The sequence below is a fragment of the Rissa tridactyla genome, chromosome 2 (genome assembly GCF_028500815.1).
Source record: "Rissa tridactyla isolate bRisTri1 chromosome 2, bRisTri1.patW.cur.20221130, whole genome shotgun sequence".
In the NCBI taxonomy this organism is placed as follows: Eukaryota; Metazoa; Chordata; class Aves; order Charadriiformes; family Laridae; genus Rissa; species Rissa tridactyla.
The window spans coordinates 154,254,431-154,273,451 of NC_071467.1; positions in this window are offsets into that span (position 1 = coordinate 154,254,431).

Here is a 19,021-nt window from a genome sequence, read left to right on the forward strand (position 1 = left end):
TGTGGCGTCAGCTGGATTCTGCATATAGTTCTCTATAATGTTTTCATGATAATGCTAATACATACTTCCTCCTTTTTTGACACAACTAAGATTCCGAATTCCCACTTACAAACACAGTTTCATTAAAAAGAGCAGCAATGCAAAGAGTTTGAAATACAAGCACAGTACATGTGACTCGTGGTGTTCCTGAAAACGGGGAAATATTCAGTGGTGAATACACGTACACAAGAAAATATGTACGGCTGTGTCACTGGCAACGAAAATGGTGAAGGCTTGTTTTCACCCTCTCCACAATACTTGCAGGCCTTGGCCACAAACTCCTTGCTGCCTTCATGCTTCCTGCATCTTCAGTGTATTTGGCTGGGTGAGTGGCAGCATATGCTGCGACAGATTTACAGCTGCACAAGTGCGGACTGTCCAAACACACATGTGTGCTGACCGGCCAGCTGGCTCTTCCCTCCTGAAACAAATAAAGGACTGGATTGCAATGGCTTTTCCTTCAAGGGAATTCTAATTAGGGCTGTCGCTATAACCAGGAACTCATTCATATAAAATAAGTGAGAACTTCTAATCTTTGAGGCTGAACCTCTGTCAGATTTGGTTATGACTGGGCAGCATACTCCAGGGATGGCAACAACAGGCAGACAGATGGACAGACTGTGTGATCACACAAACCTCATTTCCTTTGGAAGCACAACTGAAATAATTAGCTTTTCCTTGAAATCTTGCACCTAGGGATATAAAAACCTTTTATATCCTTACGGCATGCTGATAGACATAAAATATCTTTTCTATTTACCAAGAGTTTTTTTATTTTCATCTTCTTTAGCAAAGATATGTCCAGACTTCTCACTGAAGCTGATGAAAATTTCAATCATGGTAAGGGTAGCTAGGTGGCAAGATGTTCAGAAACATACCTGGATCTGAAGTAGCCTAAGGATTTTTCTATACAGCTGTTTAGTGGTTTGACATCACTTCTTCTAAGAGAAGCAGAATAGTATTCATCATACAGAAAGCAAATTCTGAAGGCAAATTTTACCTAGAAAGACGAGAGAGAAGATAACTTCCCTGTTGTTCAATCCACAGCAGAGGATTAAAATTATTGCTCTAATTCAGACCATGTTGAACTGGGTTTAAATATAGTACAGTGGAAGATTTAAGAAGCATTAGTAACAGTGGTACTGTGCATAAAGGTGTTGCGTTTAAAATGCCAATTTATTGAATGTATTAATTTCTCTTATTTTATCCTGAATGTATATTAAAAAATTCAGAAAGTAAGACTTTTTCTTAAGTTGCTGCACCTTTTTTGCCAGAGCAGATGTAAGTTCTGACTTTGCAGTGTTTGTCCTGACAAAGAGGAAAGGGAATTTTTATGGTCTGTTCTGGCGGCTGGGTTGATGCCTTGCCTACCTTTAGACATCCATCATGCAGACATTTACATCTAAGTTGGTCACCATCAAAATATCTTTATAGCTAATGGGAAGAAAAAAACATGTGTAGAGTTTTACTGAGCTGTTTTAGTTGTTTTTCATTTAAGATGATATGAGCTGAGCCCTAGAAATGCTTATTTATCTCCATTGATTAGAAAAGTTATTAAAAAAATATTTCAGCCATAAATAATTTTGCTCCAGATATAAACATTTTGCCAAACATCAATATTTTGATAAAGAAATATTGGCCAGTTTATAATGAAATTTGGAAATATTTTTCATTGGTTGTTTTTTCCAGACATTTCAATGATTTTTTAACACTCAAACTGATTCCTGTGGACACAATGAGCATTAGGCAGACCTTAGATCTTTCTTAGGAATAAGGAGGAATTTATTTTCTGGTGTTTTCTCCAGTATCCTTCATAAACAGTATATTTATGTCAAGAACAACAGTAAAAAAGTGTAAACTCTACCTGGGCTTAGCCAAATTACCTATTCACCTCCTCGCCCCTAGTTTTCATCTGTTACTCTCTGGATCTCTCTGTGGTCTCCTGCCAAAAGGAATCACATTTTGATTTTAGGATGCTTCAATGCAGCAATCTTTTTTATAGCATTTCTTTTCATCAGATCAGCTTTTCTGCCTTGAGCCCTTTGAAAGTGTCTCATGAATTAGCTGCCCAGTGGTACAGTTTCATGCTCCCTCATCAGTGTGGACCTTATTGGTGATTTCAGTGAGCTCGCAAATTTAGCGGGGCTTAAATCTCTGGAGTACTATTGCTACAACTCTAATAAGAAGGTGTTGATAGACCTTTGGCAGTGCTATTGCAAGACTGGCTCAAGGTTATTCTCATTTTTTTCCATCATACAGCATGTTATTTGTGTTGCAGGATTTCTGTTGCTGTACAATTAACTAAAATCTTTTTTGTACCTTAAAGCAAAATGCCTAATCCTCTTCTGCATTTACCCCTGTTTTATACTTTCATGTAATCTTTTTTTCTGAAGGCATGACGCATCTTGCTTATTCTCATAAGATTCTCTATAACTGCTCTTCTTCCAAGAAGGAAAAATACTTCCGTTCCTCATAAACTTAGTCTTATCTTGATTTTATTACTGTAAATTAATTATGGGAGAATGATGAGTCATCATGACATGGTGGCTATAGAAAATTACATTTATTCAAATTAATCTTGCATGAGGTTAAGATTCTCTTACACCACAATTTTTCTATGTCCCTTGATGTTTTAACACTCCTTCCCACATTATTCCCTGCAGGTTAAAATCTATTTCTTCTTGTCATGCTTTAAGAAGGAGTGAGTGCACGCATAAAATACAAATCATATGTATGCGAGCACAGATCGGCAAGCATACAAGTACAATAAATTATTTCTTTACATGACTAATTGAAAAGATACTCCAACAGTTGGATATCTGTGGAGGGTTTTTTCTTTCTTTTTCTAGGGCCAACTGACAAAGCAACTGCACTCTGTTTTGCTGTATTTGTAACTGTCTGGGCACTTGTAACTATCAATCAGACTCTGAGACTTCATAAAAAGTCTTTGATTAACCAAAGACATTGCCTCTGTGTTCATCTGGAATTTGTAGAATTTAGCAGGTCATGTAGATGTCACTTTATTAGATATATATGAAATGAAATAATCAAAAATACAGCTATTCAACTGAGAACTCATAGATTGTGTCACAAGAGCGACTATTTTTCTTTTTTTTTTTATTTTTTAAAAAAGCTACTGTACAACAGCCTTAGGGGAAAAATAAACAGCATTATACACTTTAAGGGAACTTGACTGTAATGAGGGGAGCTGATGGGATGGGGGGAGAGAGCTGTAGACTTTGCAAACAGCAGTTTTCTTGGAAACATATGATACCACAGAAGGCAGATGCTTTTGTTTGAAAAGCAGCATGTCATGCAGATGAACACTGGGCTTTACCAAGTGTAATATCTGAAAGGAAAGAGCTGTCAAAAATAATAATCCATCCTCAAAGCCAGCCCTGTGATTTTAAAAATATTTGCATGTTGCCACTGCTGCCTCATATGGTGGCATTAGAAGAGCATAGAATTTGAATTCACTTAAGGTGTTCACATCCTCACAAAGTACAGATTATTTCCCATCGCACTGGTAGGCTCCCAGAATGCCAAGTTATTTGCACTGCATGAACAGATTGCATAATTATCTGTTGACTTTCTTGAAAGGAAAGCTGGCAGTGCAGTATGATTAGGTTTTACAGAGCTGGCAAAAGCATAGGTGAGGAGACAGACACATGAGGACCATATCAGTGCAATTTTTAATAATTAGCAGAAACTCTTGGGACTCTTTTTTTAAAACACAGTGATGAAACACCTCAAATGTGAGATATAAGTTCAGTTGATTTGGCACGCGATGTTAAATTGAGTGAATGTGAGTGTGGGTTAGGACTACTATGTACTCAATAAGGATGAAAAGGTAGCTTGCTAGCAGTGTTCTTGTTGCCTCACTGGAAAAATTATATTTTATACAAACCTTTTAGTTTTCCCATCAGAAAAAATGTAATTCCAATATTTTTATCTCAGGCTTGATAAATGAAAAAAAAAAAAAAAGTAATTTTTTTTTTTTAAAGTAAACTGGTTTTAAACCCTTCAGAAAACCGTGCAACCCTTCTTACATGCTTGTGCAATCTTTATCTATTCTACAGAATGGTATTAGCAGCATCTGTGTTGTGAGTTCACATCACGTTTCTTCTGTGGTGAGACTTCTAAAGATCTGCCCATGCACACTTAGCTGGATTCTCCACAGCAAAATTCAGATGGAGATTTAGCTTGAGTCTGTAAGTGCAATAGCCTTGGAGCAGACCCTAACAGTATTTTTTTTTACTGCTATGAGGAGGAATACTGAACAATGAGGGAAATCATGAGTGAATGAGCTGAATTATACAGCTTCATTCTGATCTTCCTCCTCAGATGACCAGACCTTTCAAAATTTAAAAGCTAGAAGTAAATCTGGTCAGCAAGAGAACACTTTTTTGCCAGCACTTCCTTGATTGATATTCAGCCTGGTTTGATGAGGATGGCCAAATAAACCCTCCAGGGAAAAGGGTTTGTGATGCATGGGTGGCATATGAAGGACAGTATGTGTTACCTTTGTTCTTTGGCCTGGGCTGCTCACCTACATTTACATATCTCATAAAATTTCCATAGTGCATTCTGGGAATCACAAGTCTATGGTGCATGAGAGAATAAAATCACCCAGCTGGGAGACTCCAGAAAATAGGATAGAGATACAGGCCACCAGATCTATCACTAAACAAGGCACAAAGGGATTCCAGAAGTAAATGAAACAGTCACACTGAACAGAAATTAGAGTCCTAAATTGGCTTGTTTTGTTGTTGTTTGTTTTGTTGTTTTTTAACATTGGCTAATATTAAAAATAGTGGAAAACTATTTGCATAACTCTAGAGAAGTTTTGAACTACCAGACTTTCCAGTAAGACATATTGAATGTGTCAGCACACAGTTCATACTAGGAACAAAAACCTATATTGTTATGTTTCAGGTTAGGTGGCTCTCCCTTGTATCCATCATAAGTGTGGAGTATCTTTCTTTTTGTTCGTTTATTGAAAGGCAGTAAAATGGAACCGTGTTAAAATGGTATCAGAAAAGAATCCACGTTTAGATACTCGGTTTTCTGACTCCAAGTATAGATTAAGGGGTAAACGATGTTTGAAGTGGAAGATTCAAAAATACCTTTAAAAACCATATTTCTATCAAATTAGTCTTCTGCTGCATTTACTGGTTAGTGAGCAGAGGAAAGGCATTCTGTAGATTAAAGACTGCAGAATCTTAAAATTATGGCAAGGTGTTTCCAGAGGTCTGCTCGAAAATCTTTGAATTCTTTGAACCACTTTCACTTCTGATTTGAGATCAGGCATTGCAAGGTGTATATGAAAGTAGGTAATAGAATCAGATGGGAAATCAGAGGTTAAAACTGTAATTTTCTCAAAAGGAAACCTCCCATGTTTTGAATTCTTAGTAGCTGTCTGTGTATTATTAACAACCCTACTTAGATTTGACAGGCAAGTAATAATGTGGTTATTCATCTCAAAGACAGTGGACCAGAATACATTTCTGGCTCTATAAATGCGTTTTAAAAGCTGAAAGACAAATTTCATTACAATAAAGAATGGGGATTTTGTAAATGTAATCTTTGGGGTTTTATTGGTAGATAAATCTTTCTTTTTCTACAACTGCTGTTAGGGCTTTAGAAAGTTTAATAAATAGAGTAAGCATTCCCCTATTTATTAGTAACAGTAATATGTGAAAGCCGAGACTGTGGCATCCATTTCAGAATACATTGGGTCAATCTGTCTTGTGTGTAATGCCACTGAACCCAGCCCAGTTACATAGATCTGGATCTGGTTCAACAAGAAGGTTTTACCTTTCCTGGAAAAATATAGTCCAGCCAAAGTTAAAGATAAGACAAATGATGAAATCCCGTTCCCAGTAAAACCTACTGAAATTTTTCCATAGGTTTACAGAGGTGCCCAGCTAATCCCCCAGTGTGATTTTTCAGAACATCGTACATACGTGCAGGTGCATTGACTGCAGTGGTTTACTCTCATAGAATATTTTGTAGAGAGTAGTTTGCTTATGTCAAGTTGTCCCTTAGTTTTCAATAGAAAATTTAGATTTTAGGTAATAAAAATTTAATTAAATAAAAATATATAAAAGGTACCTCGGTACATTTGACTGCATTTCATAAAGTAACTCTCTTACTCTTATGTCGGTAGTTAGAAACTGCCAAAAATAGTATTGTTTTCTTTTCTCAAGTATTATATTCTCAGAAATCTTTTTTTTTGTGATACTAAACTGATATGTATTTATTTTTCACCAATTAGTTTGCCTCTAATTATTCTCATTACTTTTCATTCATTATATAGACTTTCAATCATGACTTAAATATCTGCTCCAAAAAATTCCTATCATCCTGTTTCTTTTGAAGTGCTACATTCTAGAAATCATTCAATGTATGAGTTAGGATAACAATAACTGAAATAATAGTAGTTTCACCTGACGTGATGGAAACTGTCCAGACATAAAGCAAGTGTGGTATCTTCATGTAGCATATTAAATGAAGGCAATGCCTTAGGAATGTAATTTAATAATGATGTAAATGACAATAGAAAGTTGTGATCTAATGAAAGCTGTCTCTTGTATGGTTCATAGCAGAAGAATATTTCTTTTTTTACATCTGTTATTTTAAACTTGGTAATCATAAAATATACGCAGGAAAACAAAACACTTGGAATTTATTCTTCTCTCTCCCCAGGCAGTGTTAAATTCTGGTTAGTTGTCATAGTCTGCATGTTATCCCTTCAGCTGAGAAACTGCGTGATGAAGGCTTATCTTGTTTTTGTGAAGTTCTGCCAGATTAAGCAAATTGTTCACCCCAGTCTATGAAGGAAGTGAAGTGGAAGTTGCTCTCTGGTTATAATAGGAATTGTGTGAAGTCCTAAGAGAGGTGAAGGGCTTCTAATTCTTTGGCCTTTTATATATAAAAAAAAACCACATTAGTAGCATAATACATTTGTTGCCATAACATCTTGCTTCACTTTCCACGTTGTTCAAGTGTGTATAGGCTCTTCAATAGTGAGGGGAGAACAAATAGATATATGGGAGTGTGAATGCTAAATGGCAAGAGAAGCAAGAGCAAAGTCGTTTCAGGCACCTGACCGTCAGGTGGGTACCAGACACAGTCAGGGCCATGGTCCAGCAGAGGGTTATTAAAGAGCCTCTTTTGTTCCTGTCCACGTCAAGCAGTGAGGCCATCTGGAAATGTGACATAGCTGTAGCTGTGAGCTTTAGACCTTCTGGATTGAATTCTCTAATTCTACACTTGCTCCTTTTGTCTGACATGTCTAAGCCATTCTCCATCCAGAAGAAAAAACATCTGGGTCCCAGAAGTTCCACGAATGTCTTCATATAATTTTCAGAAAGCCGTTTGACCTTGCCTTCTTAAGAACATTTCTGTAAACCATCTGAATTTCCCCTTTTTTAAACTTTTTTAAACCCTATTTTAAACAATAACAATTTGTAAACACACAAACAATACCTTAATTAAGTTGTTGTTTCAGATTTCCTCTGGATTGTGCAGTGATGAAAGATTCTGTCATGTGATAACTGTTTTTCTGGCAGATTTGTTGGATTCAATCCAGTTGTGAGTGGTCCAATGTATGCATAAACCAACAGTAATGCTCTTAGGTTCTCTGCACTTGAAAATGTCCACAAGGAGGCCAGAGAATTAATGGAATGAACTATATTTTAATTTTTAGGTCTTTCTTCCATATGAAGGCCGGAATATTTTGATAATGCTAGTCTGGGAAGTTTCCTTTTCTATTGCCTATATTACACTGGAATAACTTGAATGGCAGGTTTGGTTTATAAATCTTGGTGCTTTCCAGAGGTGTGACAATAAGTTTTATTTCAAAGCACATCTCAAAACAGAAACAGCTATGAACAGCAAGACCTGGCAGCAACAGTATCTCCTCATTTTTCCTCTCCTCACTGCAATTGCTCTCATCCCTTTGAGGAGTTGCTGGCTCTTGAGCTCCCCAACCAGTGAAGGTGTAAAAATGCATACAGCCCTTCTAGTTTTGTTTCATGAACAGTGACATTTGGGAACCAAAAAACAAAAATAAGGAGAAACTACAGATACTAATCATTTTGGAAGGAAAACACAGCAATAGAAGACAATCTTCTGTGCTCTTTGGTTACCCCTTCATCCTACACATTATAAATCTTTGCCAGACACGTGACCATCTTCACATACCTATCAGTCTTATAATTAATTGGAGAATTTCAAATGGAAAGCTACCAATCTGCCATCTTTCACAAGTACTCAGCTCTCACAGAAACCAAATTTGTATGACACAATCTCTCTTGAATTCCTAAAATCAGCTAATCTATAAGTAATACAGACAGAAGGCACAAAACACAGTTTATACCCTTTTATCCACCTGCTATCAAGTCAATGCACGTCTGTTATCTAACCTAAATTGTTGGCAGCAAAGTTAGAATGAGCGTTCTCACAGTGATTAGATGTCACTGCTGGCTCTGTCTGTAGTCGCATATGCTACTAGAATATATCTGCCCTATAAACTGGAAGAGTTACTATATCAGCTATAATTTCACTGAATGTCAAACCGATGGAGCTCTCTATTCACGAGGTCAGAATTACAAAGTGAAATATAAAAAGGATGCAAAGATTTCCAATATCCGCCTAGCCAGCAGCCAATCTCATTTTGTATTCTTCTTTAGAAGCTGACTGGCATCAGGTTGCTTAGAACAAGGTGTAATAAACTCCATGAGGGTAATAACCATGGGATCTGCCCATAAACATTTACATCTTAAAATGTAGCTATATATTATCTTGCATAGATTTGTTCCATTTTTACATCTATGTTTAAAGTGTCTTCTCTCTGTCTTTTCAAATTTTTGTGTAGCAAGGACATCTTGCAATTATTAGATTTACAAGCTAATTGGGTGTTGTGTTCAGAATTACTTCTGCTGAGCAGTGCACAATATGCTACTTCAAATTTTTATTGATTATTCCCCCTTCTTGTATTATGGGACAAATTATAGCAGAACATCTGCTTTACTGTCTACAGTTCATTCATTATTTCCTATAAGTTTTTAATCCATTACTTTTCCTTACTGAAATTTGAATAAACCCCAATTTTTCAATTTCCTTTAAGGTAAATTTTTCTCCATACCTTCTATTTGTTTCTTGTCTTTGATTCAATTCTGTTTCTGCTATATATTTTGAGATTAGGTAGCTAGAGACATGCCTAGGCTGAAAATCTACAATTATTTTACGTAGTGTCTTCTTAACACTTTTGTATTTGTTTCTATGATGTTACATTATACAAGAACATAACCATATGTACCGAAGAATGTATAATTTCAGTATTATCCACGCCTTTTGAAAAATGGTGAGCTAAGTTCTAGACATGACCCAGACTTTACATCCTCAGTAGGAACCAAAATTGAGATTCTGATAACTTTAATTAGGCTTGCAGTCAAGCCTTTCAATGTTCTTTCTATAGAAGAAATGACACAGGTCTTGGAGGCTGGTGACAATTTTTGAAGCATTATAGCTAATTGCTGTTGGTGCCAGGCAAGTTCTTGACGGAAGCCCAACTCACCACGGGTACCAATTAATTTTTATCACGGTCCTAGTCCAAGAGAGAAAGGCAGTTCAGATATCAGAGATGCTAAATAGTCCTCTGTTGATTTCATCTACCTTATGGGAGCCCAAGATACACAAGTTCCTAATTTCATCACTGAAGTTGAACATGTAACATTTGGTAGCATGAACCCATGTCACTGTTTTCTTTTGTGCAGGGTCATTACTGCAACACATTTCAGTGAAGACCAAAGGAAGGAGTTGGAGGGTGATGCTAAAATGATTTAACACATGTCTGAGGATGTTTCTGCCAGAATAAGAGATGGCAAGTTAGAATAATAGGAAATTTCTGCTGTGTTATCTGAAACTAGTGTAATTCCTATTATTACTACTATTTCTTGTCCAATTTTTGTATCTAAACACAAAGTAAAAAAAAAAAAAGGCAAAACTTATATAAACTTAATTTCAAAATTTAAAGTACATCAATACTTGCATAAGTAGTCTCCCCAAAGCACCTAAAAACTTAGTGTCTGAATCCTAGTGGTATTAATTTTAAAAGTCTTCATCTGAGAAACTGGACTCAGTCCAGCAGATGACTTTATAACATGACTGTCATGTTTCAAGAACTACCAAGAGAAGAAACTTCCCTTCCCTTTTCATACAGTCATTTATTTACTAGACATTTACTCTAGTGATAGGGAATTCAGGATCATCTATTTCCAAGAGAAAATGGTCCAAAATAACATGCTACTCATAAGGATATAGATTTTTCTCCAATGCACCTTTTATTTGAGTGTCAAAAATTCCTGGACCACTTCACAAAACCAATATAAACATATTTTATTGACTGAAATATAGTTTACAAATACTTTCAGCTCTTCTGCCTTTAGGGACTGAGGCAAAGCTTTTTGAAATGTTCTCATAGCCTTCCATTGATTTAGATGACCTTTTGACCTGCTCCTTGGAGTAGCTTGAGGGGAGAATTAATCTGCTATCAGACAAGATAAAATCCTAAGGGTTTCTATAGCTAGATAGTGCCATCTCAAATAGGAACTCATTCTTCTGAATTCAGTGGAGAATCAGTATAAAATCTGAGTTAGTGAACCAAGGCTGAGACCTGCAAGGGGTGCTAGTACAGAAGCTTTTGTTGTTAATTTTGTTGTTATCGCTTTATTTTCCCTTCTTTGGTTTTGAAATATCCAAGAAGTTACAAATCATAGCATTTATTTTCAATAAGGAATATTTTTAACTGTTTACCAGCTCATGGTTACTTTAGCTGTTCTCACATGCATGAGAGATAAGAAAGGGTAAAATTGTTCAGAATCACTCTGTGAATAATATTTCAGAACCATATTCACTTGTCTGAGAATGGCAGATTTCAACCTGACTCTTCTCTTGTTCATATTAAACTCACACTCATAAGGTGTGAATTCCTTCATTAAATTCACTTTCAGATTTGCCATGAAAAAATAATACCTTCCTGTTCTCCTCTCCTCTGCTGCCTTTGCTCTGCTTCCAGAATTCGCAATACAAAAATCAATAGCTAATATATTTAATTGCCAGGAAAAGCGAAGTGTTAGCAGCAGAATCATGACAAGGTCATTCTCTCAGTCTCAGGCTACCAAACATAAACAAACACTTGCCAACACTGAGGACAAGGAACAGCCTTGAATTCTGCCAGTCTGCTGTGCTACTTGGCCACAGTGTATATGTCAACACACAAAGCACATTCTGTGACACAAACATGTATACATGCATATGCATGTACATATCCCAACCTGGGTTTTGCCACTGTGCTAATTTACTGCTTATTAGAGCTGTTGACTTTCCAGATGATAAAATATAATGTTTATTCTCTTGTAATATTTGATCATAATACTTCTTTTTAAATATATCCTAAGCTGGAAAATGGGATTTTCTGGATAGATATAACAATTAAGAACTAGAGATATATAGGTTCAGATCCTCAAAAATATTTCTCAGCCCACGTTTCTAACTTTGTCTGTTGCTCAGATAGGAAATATTGAAGTCTTGCAACACTGAGCTGACTGGTTTCTCTCTGTCTGGCAAGCCTTAGCATGATAACAGGTACATATAATTGCTCCACCCACCTCAATTCAGCATCGGAGTCTACAGCACAACCAAAACAGGTTTGTTCTGCTGTATGGAAAGGGTCTGTTTTTCTCTTCCTACTTGTGTAATAGATGAGTAATCTATGGGAGACCCCAGTTCAGTCTCATTAGTAAATGAGGACCCATTGTCCTAATTCACAAAAAATATCAGTGTCCCATTTCCTGTAAGACTTCTTTAAGTAGTGGACTATATAGTCAATCTCTCCTCTCCTCTTTGTAGTCCTGTTTGTAATTAAAAAACAATTAAGCTGACAGGAAGCAAACCTTAGATAGAAAAGGCTAGAACATTTCCGTAACACTAAGATTCAGGCCTAGACAGGCAGAAAGGGACATCAAATCAACTCGAGTTTGAGCAGAACGTGAGGTTCTTCTTGGTTGTGTCATGATACACTATCTTTGGTATGTCTACTGTGTATTTTTTTGCACATTTATCCAAAACACATCACTTATGCTGTGGAACTATACAGATAAAATCTAGTTTCATCTAGATGTTATTTAACCATTTTAATACAAAAGTGATCACAAAACAATAAGCCAGTTGCTCAGCTGGGCTTATAAATATACTGTAATTTCATTATAATTTAGCTGTGCAGCCCTTAGATCAAAGCCATCTTACAGCTGCATGCTGCAAAGTATAACCAGGATGAAATGAGCCTACCTGCAAAAGACCATGAAGACGGATCTTATGGATGGTTAGTTCCAAGAAGTGTTTCACCTTTGTAGAGAGAGAGCTCAAAAAAATGTTATTCTCATGTTGTATCTGCAATGTTGGCTCCTGGAAAAAAGAGTTTTAACTTCTGATCTCCACAGCCAAGCAAACATGGAATATTCCTGTGGTTCCTGGGATAAAACAGCAGCAGGATGGTGTCCTGATTAGAATACTGGAATGGAATTTGGGACCCTCTGTATCATGAGAAACCTCCCCTGAACCCTGGACAAACTCATTCCTACATTTATTTTTTTTTTCTTTGTAAAACTAAGAAAATAATATCTACTTGGTTTACAAGAACATTTTTACCTGTATTTAGAGACTGTAAGGCTTTCAGAGAGTCCTGGGTGCACATTAAGTACCATAGGTAAAAAGCAGGAGTTCATCCCTCTGCTAGGAGCAAATACTTCCAGCAGAAAAAGATTTGAAACAACAGATGAACTTCTCTGTGAGCACTTCCAAAATTGCATTTTTATTAATGTCTTTCATCTCAGCTGACAGGATAGTTCATCATAATTAAAAAGATAACCTAGCTTAGTGAGGCTTGTTCTGCAACGGAGCTGTGAAATTAATTTTTAGATGGCCTTTGTATATACAGCGGGGTGTTCAATGCTTATGAGAGAAAATGCCCCCACTGAACACCAACAGTGATAAATAACACACTCATCTTTCCTCTGGTTGAAAAAGAAATTCGACCAAATAAACTACAGGTCAGATTCTCAGCTGTACAATTTTGAGAATGCCAAGTGTAATTGACTGTCAGGAATGGTCATATAAATACGCATACGTCATGGAAGCATGTGTGTTTCTCTAGAAATTTTGGCAAATGCTTGTGATACTGGCCAATAGGCCAATATGGAATTTATCATCAGAATAAGTTTTAGAAAACAGAAACGTCTCTATGTGCACAGGGTTAACCTGCTACTCTGTTTGTATCTCAGGCATTTATAAAAGCAACCCATCGACAATGAACATTTTCAGAGCTCAAGAAATGGGACTGCAGCATCTACAGACGTTCTACTCATGCCAGATTCTCTTTACAATTAATGCAGAGAAACACGCGTTTTTAAGGTGTAATTCGTCTGGCTTGTTTAAAACAGCCACTTTAGAATGTGATGAATCATACCTTAGACACCGCTGGCAGTACCGATGAAAATTCCTTAACTCTAAAGGATGTCCATGGTGACTGACTTAGACAAATTGAACCCAAGAAGCCTAATATGGTAGAGTCATTATAGTTTCTATTACCAATTTTGCAAAGGCTCGTTGCATAAATATAGGTAATTATATTTTTTTGAGAGTTAAGACCTCCAAAATTAATTCTCTTTCTAGGGGTCTGGGAACCTTGACTTCTCAGTGACAGATAGACAGGTTTTTGAGCATCAGAATGACTTTTTAAAGCAGGTGTCTTTTGGTAATATTGGTTTTAATTTCTCTGTGTGTCAGCTGTTCCATATACAAAATATGAATCATAATATTAATCTTATTATGACCTGGTTTGTCTTTATTCATTCAGATTTATGAATTGCTTGATAAACTCAAAAGGATACAGATGTCAAACATTAGCTATGTTTGACATTAGCAGATTTTAGCTATGTTATTTCTCTTTATTACTGTTACCTATTCATAGACATTTTTAGCTCAGTTTGAATTTTGACCCCTGTTCATCTCTCCTTTCGAACTAAAGAGGATATTTAACTGTCCATCACTGTGTGTTAAACCCCTTGAATTTTCACATCAGTACATTCGTGATTCAGAGCATATCCCACAACGCCTTTTTCTGCGCTGTATTGGATGTGCCTTCCATATGCTATTAAAGATTCAGCATCACAAGCTATCATTATATTAATTTTAAGACACTTTTTTTATCAACAGATGAACAATCACGATGATTAAAAACGCTTCTCCTCTCAAGGGCTTGTACAGTATTTTGCATTCGCTGGCATGTTGATTAGTTATGTTGATTGAAAATGAGTGAAAAACAGAGACAACTTATTAGCCAGTTTAGTTAGCTGCTACTTACATTAATGAAAATGTCTGGATACATGCCCATTAAGAATACTTGGGAGATCAGAGGTTGAAAAGTGGTTCTTTCGCTTCTCACTGATGACAATTTTGAAAGGAGCACATCCACAAACGGCTGTTGAAGTGTGCACAGCCTCCACAAGGAAACATCGCTGCGCTGGAGCCCGGTCCATAAACGGAGCACCCCCAGGAGCAGAGGAGCCACGCTCGGCGGGCGTTCGCATGGCACCCCCCTGAAGGCTGGCATCGCAGGTGCTTTGGCAGCAGTCATATTTATCAGCAAAAGCAGCTAGCAGCAGCTCCATTGCTGCCACTACTAACACCACATGTCTGTCTGTCATTGCCAGGGAGGCATTGATGGAAATAAGGGAGGGCACATAGCTGGTTTTCTAAAGGACAGCTTTGGTTTTTTTTTCACAATTTGTTTATTTATAGCAACACCTCCAAATGCCTTTACGGCTGCAAAACAGAATTTCTTATATATATATTTCATTTCAGCTGATGCCAGGGAGCTTCGTGCTGAATACAAAACCCATTCTCTCAGCTGTGTACAGCTAATAAGATGCACCACTCATCCATGGTGGAGGGAGGGAGCGAGGGAGGGAGGGAGAGGGCAAAAGAAACGTTACTAAGATTCTTCTTCCACATTTGGAATTGCAAGGGTAAAAGCACTAAAGTGATTTGCCCAAGGTGATGCAGTAAGTGCCAGGAACTGAATCCAGATCTCCTGAGTCACAGCCCAATGCCTTAATCAGCTGACCATGTTTCCAAGCATTTGGCTTTACAAAATCAGTTGGCCTGATTTACTGGCAAGACGTACGATAGTGAATTTTCCCACTACAAAAAGTCAATGACCTAAAAAAAAAAAAAAATAGCTTTTTTTTCTTTTTTTTTTTTCCCCTCTGTTAACTGGAAACATATTGTACCTGAGCAATACTGCAAAATAAATGCTGAAGAAAAAAGATGACAACAAAAAACAGGCTTATTGGTAGTGCAGCACCCATTGTAGCATCAGTGCAAAACTCAGGTGACAATGATTTGGCATAAGGAACTGTGCATTAGAATGAAAGATAAGGATCTTATCCCAAAACGTCTGCTGCTTGTCAGCTGCCACTTAGACAATGGGAAAGGGCTAAGAAAGAGTCTGGAGAACTTTGCTTGTGATTGATAGACCACTGGGTATCCACTTTGTTTTTCCAAATATGTAGTTATCTGAACAAAGAAACCGTATTTCATCCTGACTTTGCTCTGACTCTGTTGAGTAGACTTCAAGTAGAATATGTACTAAAATCTGCTGGGTAAGACAACAGAGTCATTAATTATGGTAGTTAATATTCAGAATTGATTAGAGAATAATTTTAAAGCTATTTATATGAATTCAACTTATATTTTCAATCAGAATGTCTGTTTTGCATGCTGTATTTTTTTTATTCTGGTCATTCATATTTTGAATCATTTATGAAAATATATAGGTAAACTAAAATATATTATTATTCTCCTCATGTGGACTTAGGAAAATTGGTACAATGTTACCTATTTCTTACACTTCAGAGTTAATGCAGGTAAAGCACTTGGCTACTGAAAAAGTCAGTGCATATACGTGGGTTTAAACACAGACCTGCTGAATTAGAGCTCAGAAAGTCAAATAGTCTTACTTGTTTTCATGGTTTTCCCAGTGTGAAAATGGGTATTTCATTTAACTGTGCAAAGCGAGGTGAACTCAGTGCCTAAACTAAGGACAGTTGATTAGCAGGTATTTTTCCTTTACAACTCAGGTCCAAGTCTTGTTCTTCTAACACAGCAATTACACCAAAGAGAAAGTGCTGGAGAAACACTTTATCAAAGCCTTCTGTTCCATGTTTTTTACCCTTTACAAATGGTGGTGGTGATCTGCAAAGGAATACTCCTGCCTGGAGAGCGAACCCGTATTGCACATATCACTGGTATGCAGTACAGATGCATCGCAGATTTAATCATTGAACATAATCATTTCTTCAGCAGATGAGAGACTGTCTGTTGTGCCATCCATAGGCATCTTTTGGGATACTTATATCTTTCATTCTTCAATTTCAAGTTAGATTAATAGACAAGTGTAAGCACATAGAAAAACTGAAAAAAAAGCTCTTTTTTTTCTGCTATTCTGTTGAGAAGTCATCAGTATACTAAAGGTAGCACATGGCTGTAGCGTGCAACATTTATATTTCATTGTCTCCTAGTTTAACTTGCTTATTGTATTTACTACTACTAAAACATCTACTATGGGAAGTGTTTCATTTTGTAAGTGTAGTGTCCATGTGCTTGGGCAAGCTGCCTCTTCCGAGATCCTGCTGAAATCTGCAGCCAGGGAGAGCAAACACACACAACAGCAACCCAGAAAACAGTAACGGAGAGAGTAATTACCTCCTCAGCTGTGGCTAAGGTGGCTGTTAGATACAGCTCCTGCAGAAGACGGTAGCTGAGCATCAGCTAGAGAGACTAAATTTTCCTTTTTTTTCTTTTTTTTTTTTTTTAAGAAGACTAATCCAGTAGGCAACTGTCAGGCCAGGTGATTAACAATAAATATCCCTGCTTTTTCAAGTAAGCTTGCACATATTGAAGCTTTTATGTATATAGTTCCTTAAAATCCTGATGGAAATACTTTGCTTAGCTGTTGGTGGTTAAAGGAAATCTCACAGGATTTTCAGGTTTTTAAAAAACAGTGTGATTGGAGAGCTTTGTGATTTAAATGTATACAAAAATCCCTAAACTGAGCTAGAAAGAGCTTCAGATAGTTTTGAACATGCCTAATATGATAAGGGGGAGGGGAACTACAAGATGCTCTGTTTCAGTCATGGGAATGGCTTTCTTATTAGAATTTGAGTGATTAAAAGTCCAGTAGAATAACACATTATGAAATGAAGTATGTAAGAAGCTGGAAGTACTCTGAGTAATAAGAGTTTCACATCCTTCTGTGATAGAAGAGAATGGACTAATAACCCCATGTCATCTGCCTACATCAAACTGGGATTTTCTGGGAGTTTTAAAAAAAAAGAACAGGGGAAAAAAAATCAGGAAGATCGTTATACTTGTATTGTTCTTGCACTGCTTGGTAGCACGTAAGAGAATACAAAGAAGAGTGGGTCAAAGCCATGTTTGTGTAATCCTGAGTTAGCAGACAGTAGATCAAATTCACACCTAAAGAATATGCTTCTCTGATAACAGTAAAAAAGTGTATTGTGAATTAGCATGAATATTAAACACAGCAAGATAAAAACACATCTCATTTCTGAGCACAAAAATATCATTGTCTAATTTCCTCTGAAATGTGTCATAAACGTGCCTTTTATTCAGTATTTTGAAAGAAAAAGGGATCATATTACACTTCTCAGTAGTATAGTTATACAATTCAATGGGGGATGAAATGTCACGATTTAATAAATAGGATAAAGATTAGTAAAATAATCTAATCGCTGTTCTTTCTTATTTTCAGTCATCACTGAGGATGGAAAAGAGAGGGAGAGGAAGATAAATTTGAGGCTTTATGCAGATATAGGTCAGTAGCCCACAGCTTCCCTGTTTTCTGGAAGTGCTAACATGCTTCAGCGCAGGGAAGATCACTGAGAAGGGGAGTGATTACGAATGTGCCGCACACTTCCCTGAGCAAGCAGCAGTGGGAGTGTGTTTCTCCTTGCAGGTGGCACCCAGACATGATCAGGGCTGCTCTGCTCCCCAGAAAGCGTGTAGGATGCTGCTCTAGTGCTTGTGTGCAGGCAGTCCTGAGTTGTATTTTTGCCTTGGATGCTCTGCCTGGATTTAGCCATATTTAGGGCTACCTTTGAGGTCACCTTTGAAGCCTCATGTTGCATGTGTTCCTGTGGGGCCTGGCTGGACTGTCCCCGCTGTCCCATATTGCTTCAGAGCAATGTCACACAGCCACAGTCAGATAGAGAAGTAACCTGAACTTGGACTGGTTTTAATCTCAAGCTCTCAGGTATTTCCTAGGTGTCCAGGTACACTCATTTATGTCCCCTTATACAGCTACAGCACTCCCAAAGAGCCCCATCTTCTCAGAGGTCCGTAAGCCAGTAAGTACAAGCTCTGGTAAGTAGGGTGTGCAAGGCTCTGTCTCACTGTATATTTTTTCAGACGAACATGTTGTCTGAACGCCTACGCCACTATTCCAGGCACTAGGCATGTTGAATTAATTACAGGATTACATGCTTTTGATGGTACCCAAACGAGTCAGTGATTTTAGCAGCCACATACAATCCCTTCTGCTTTCACAGAGTGCAGAGACACAGCCTTAGCCGGGACCTGATCCCTCAGCAGTTTTGACCTCCTTGGTGCTCCACCTGGCTTCCACCAACACACATCCATGCGGAGAATCAGATACATAAACTGGCACAGTGCTCTCACGTGAACTGTCATTAACAGATGGCATTTTTCCTGTTTAAAATATGTGCCTGTAGCTGGTCTCTTTCGCGCTTCTCCCCCCCTCCACATTTGGAAGTTCCCATCAGTTATTCACTCTGCAGCCTCAGGTTGACATCAAGTCTGAAAGTCACTGCACAGT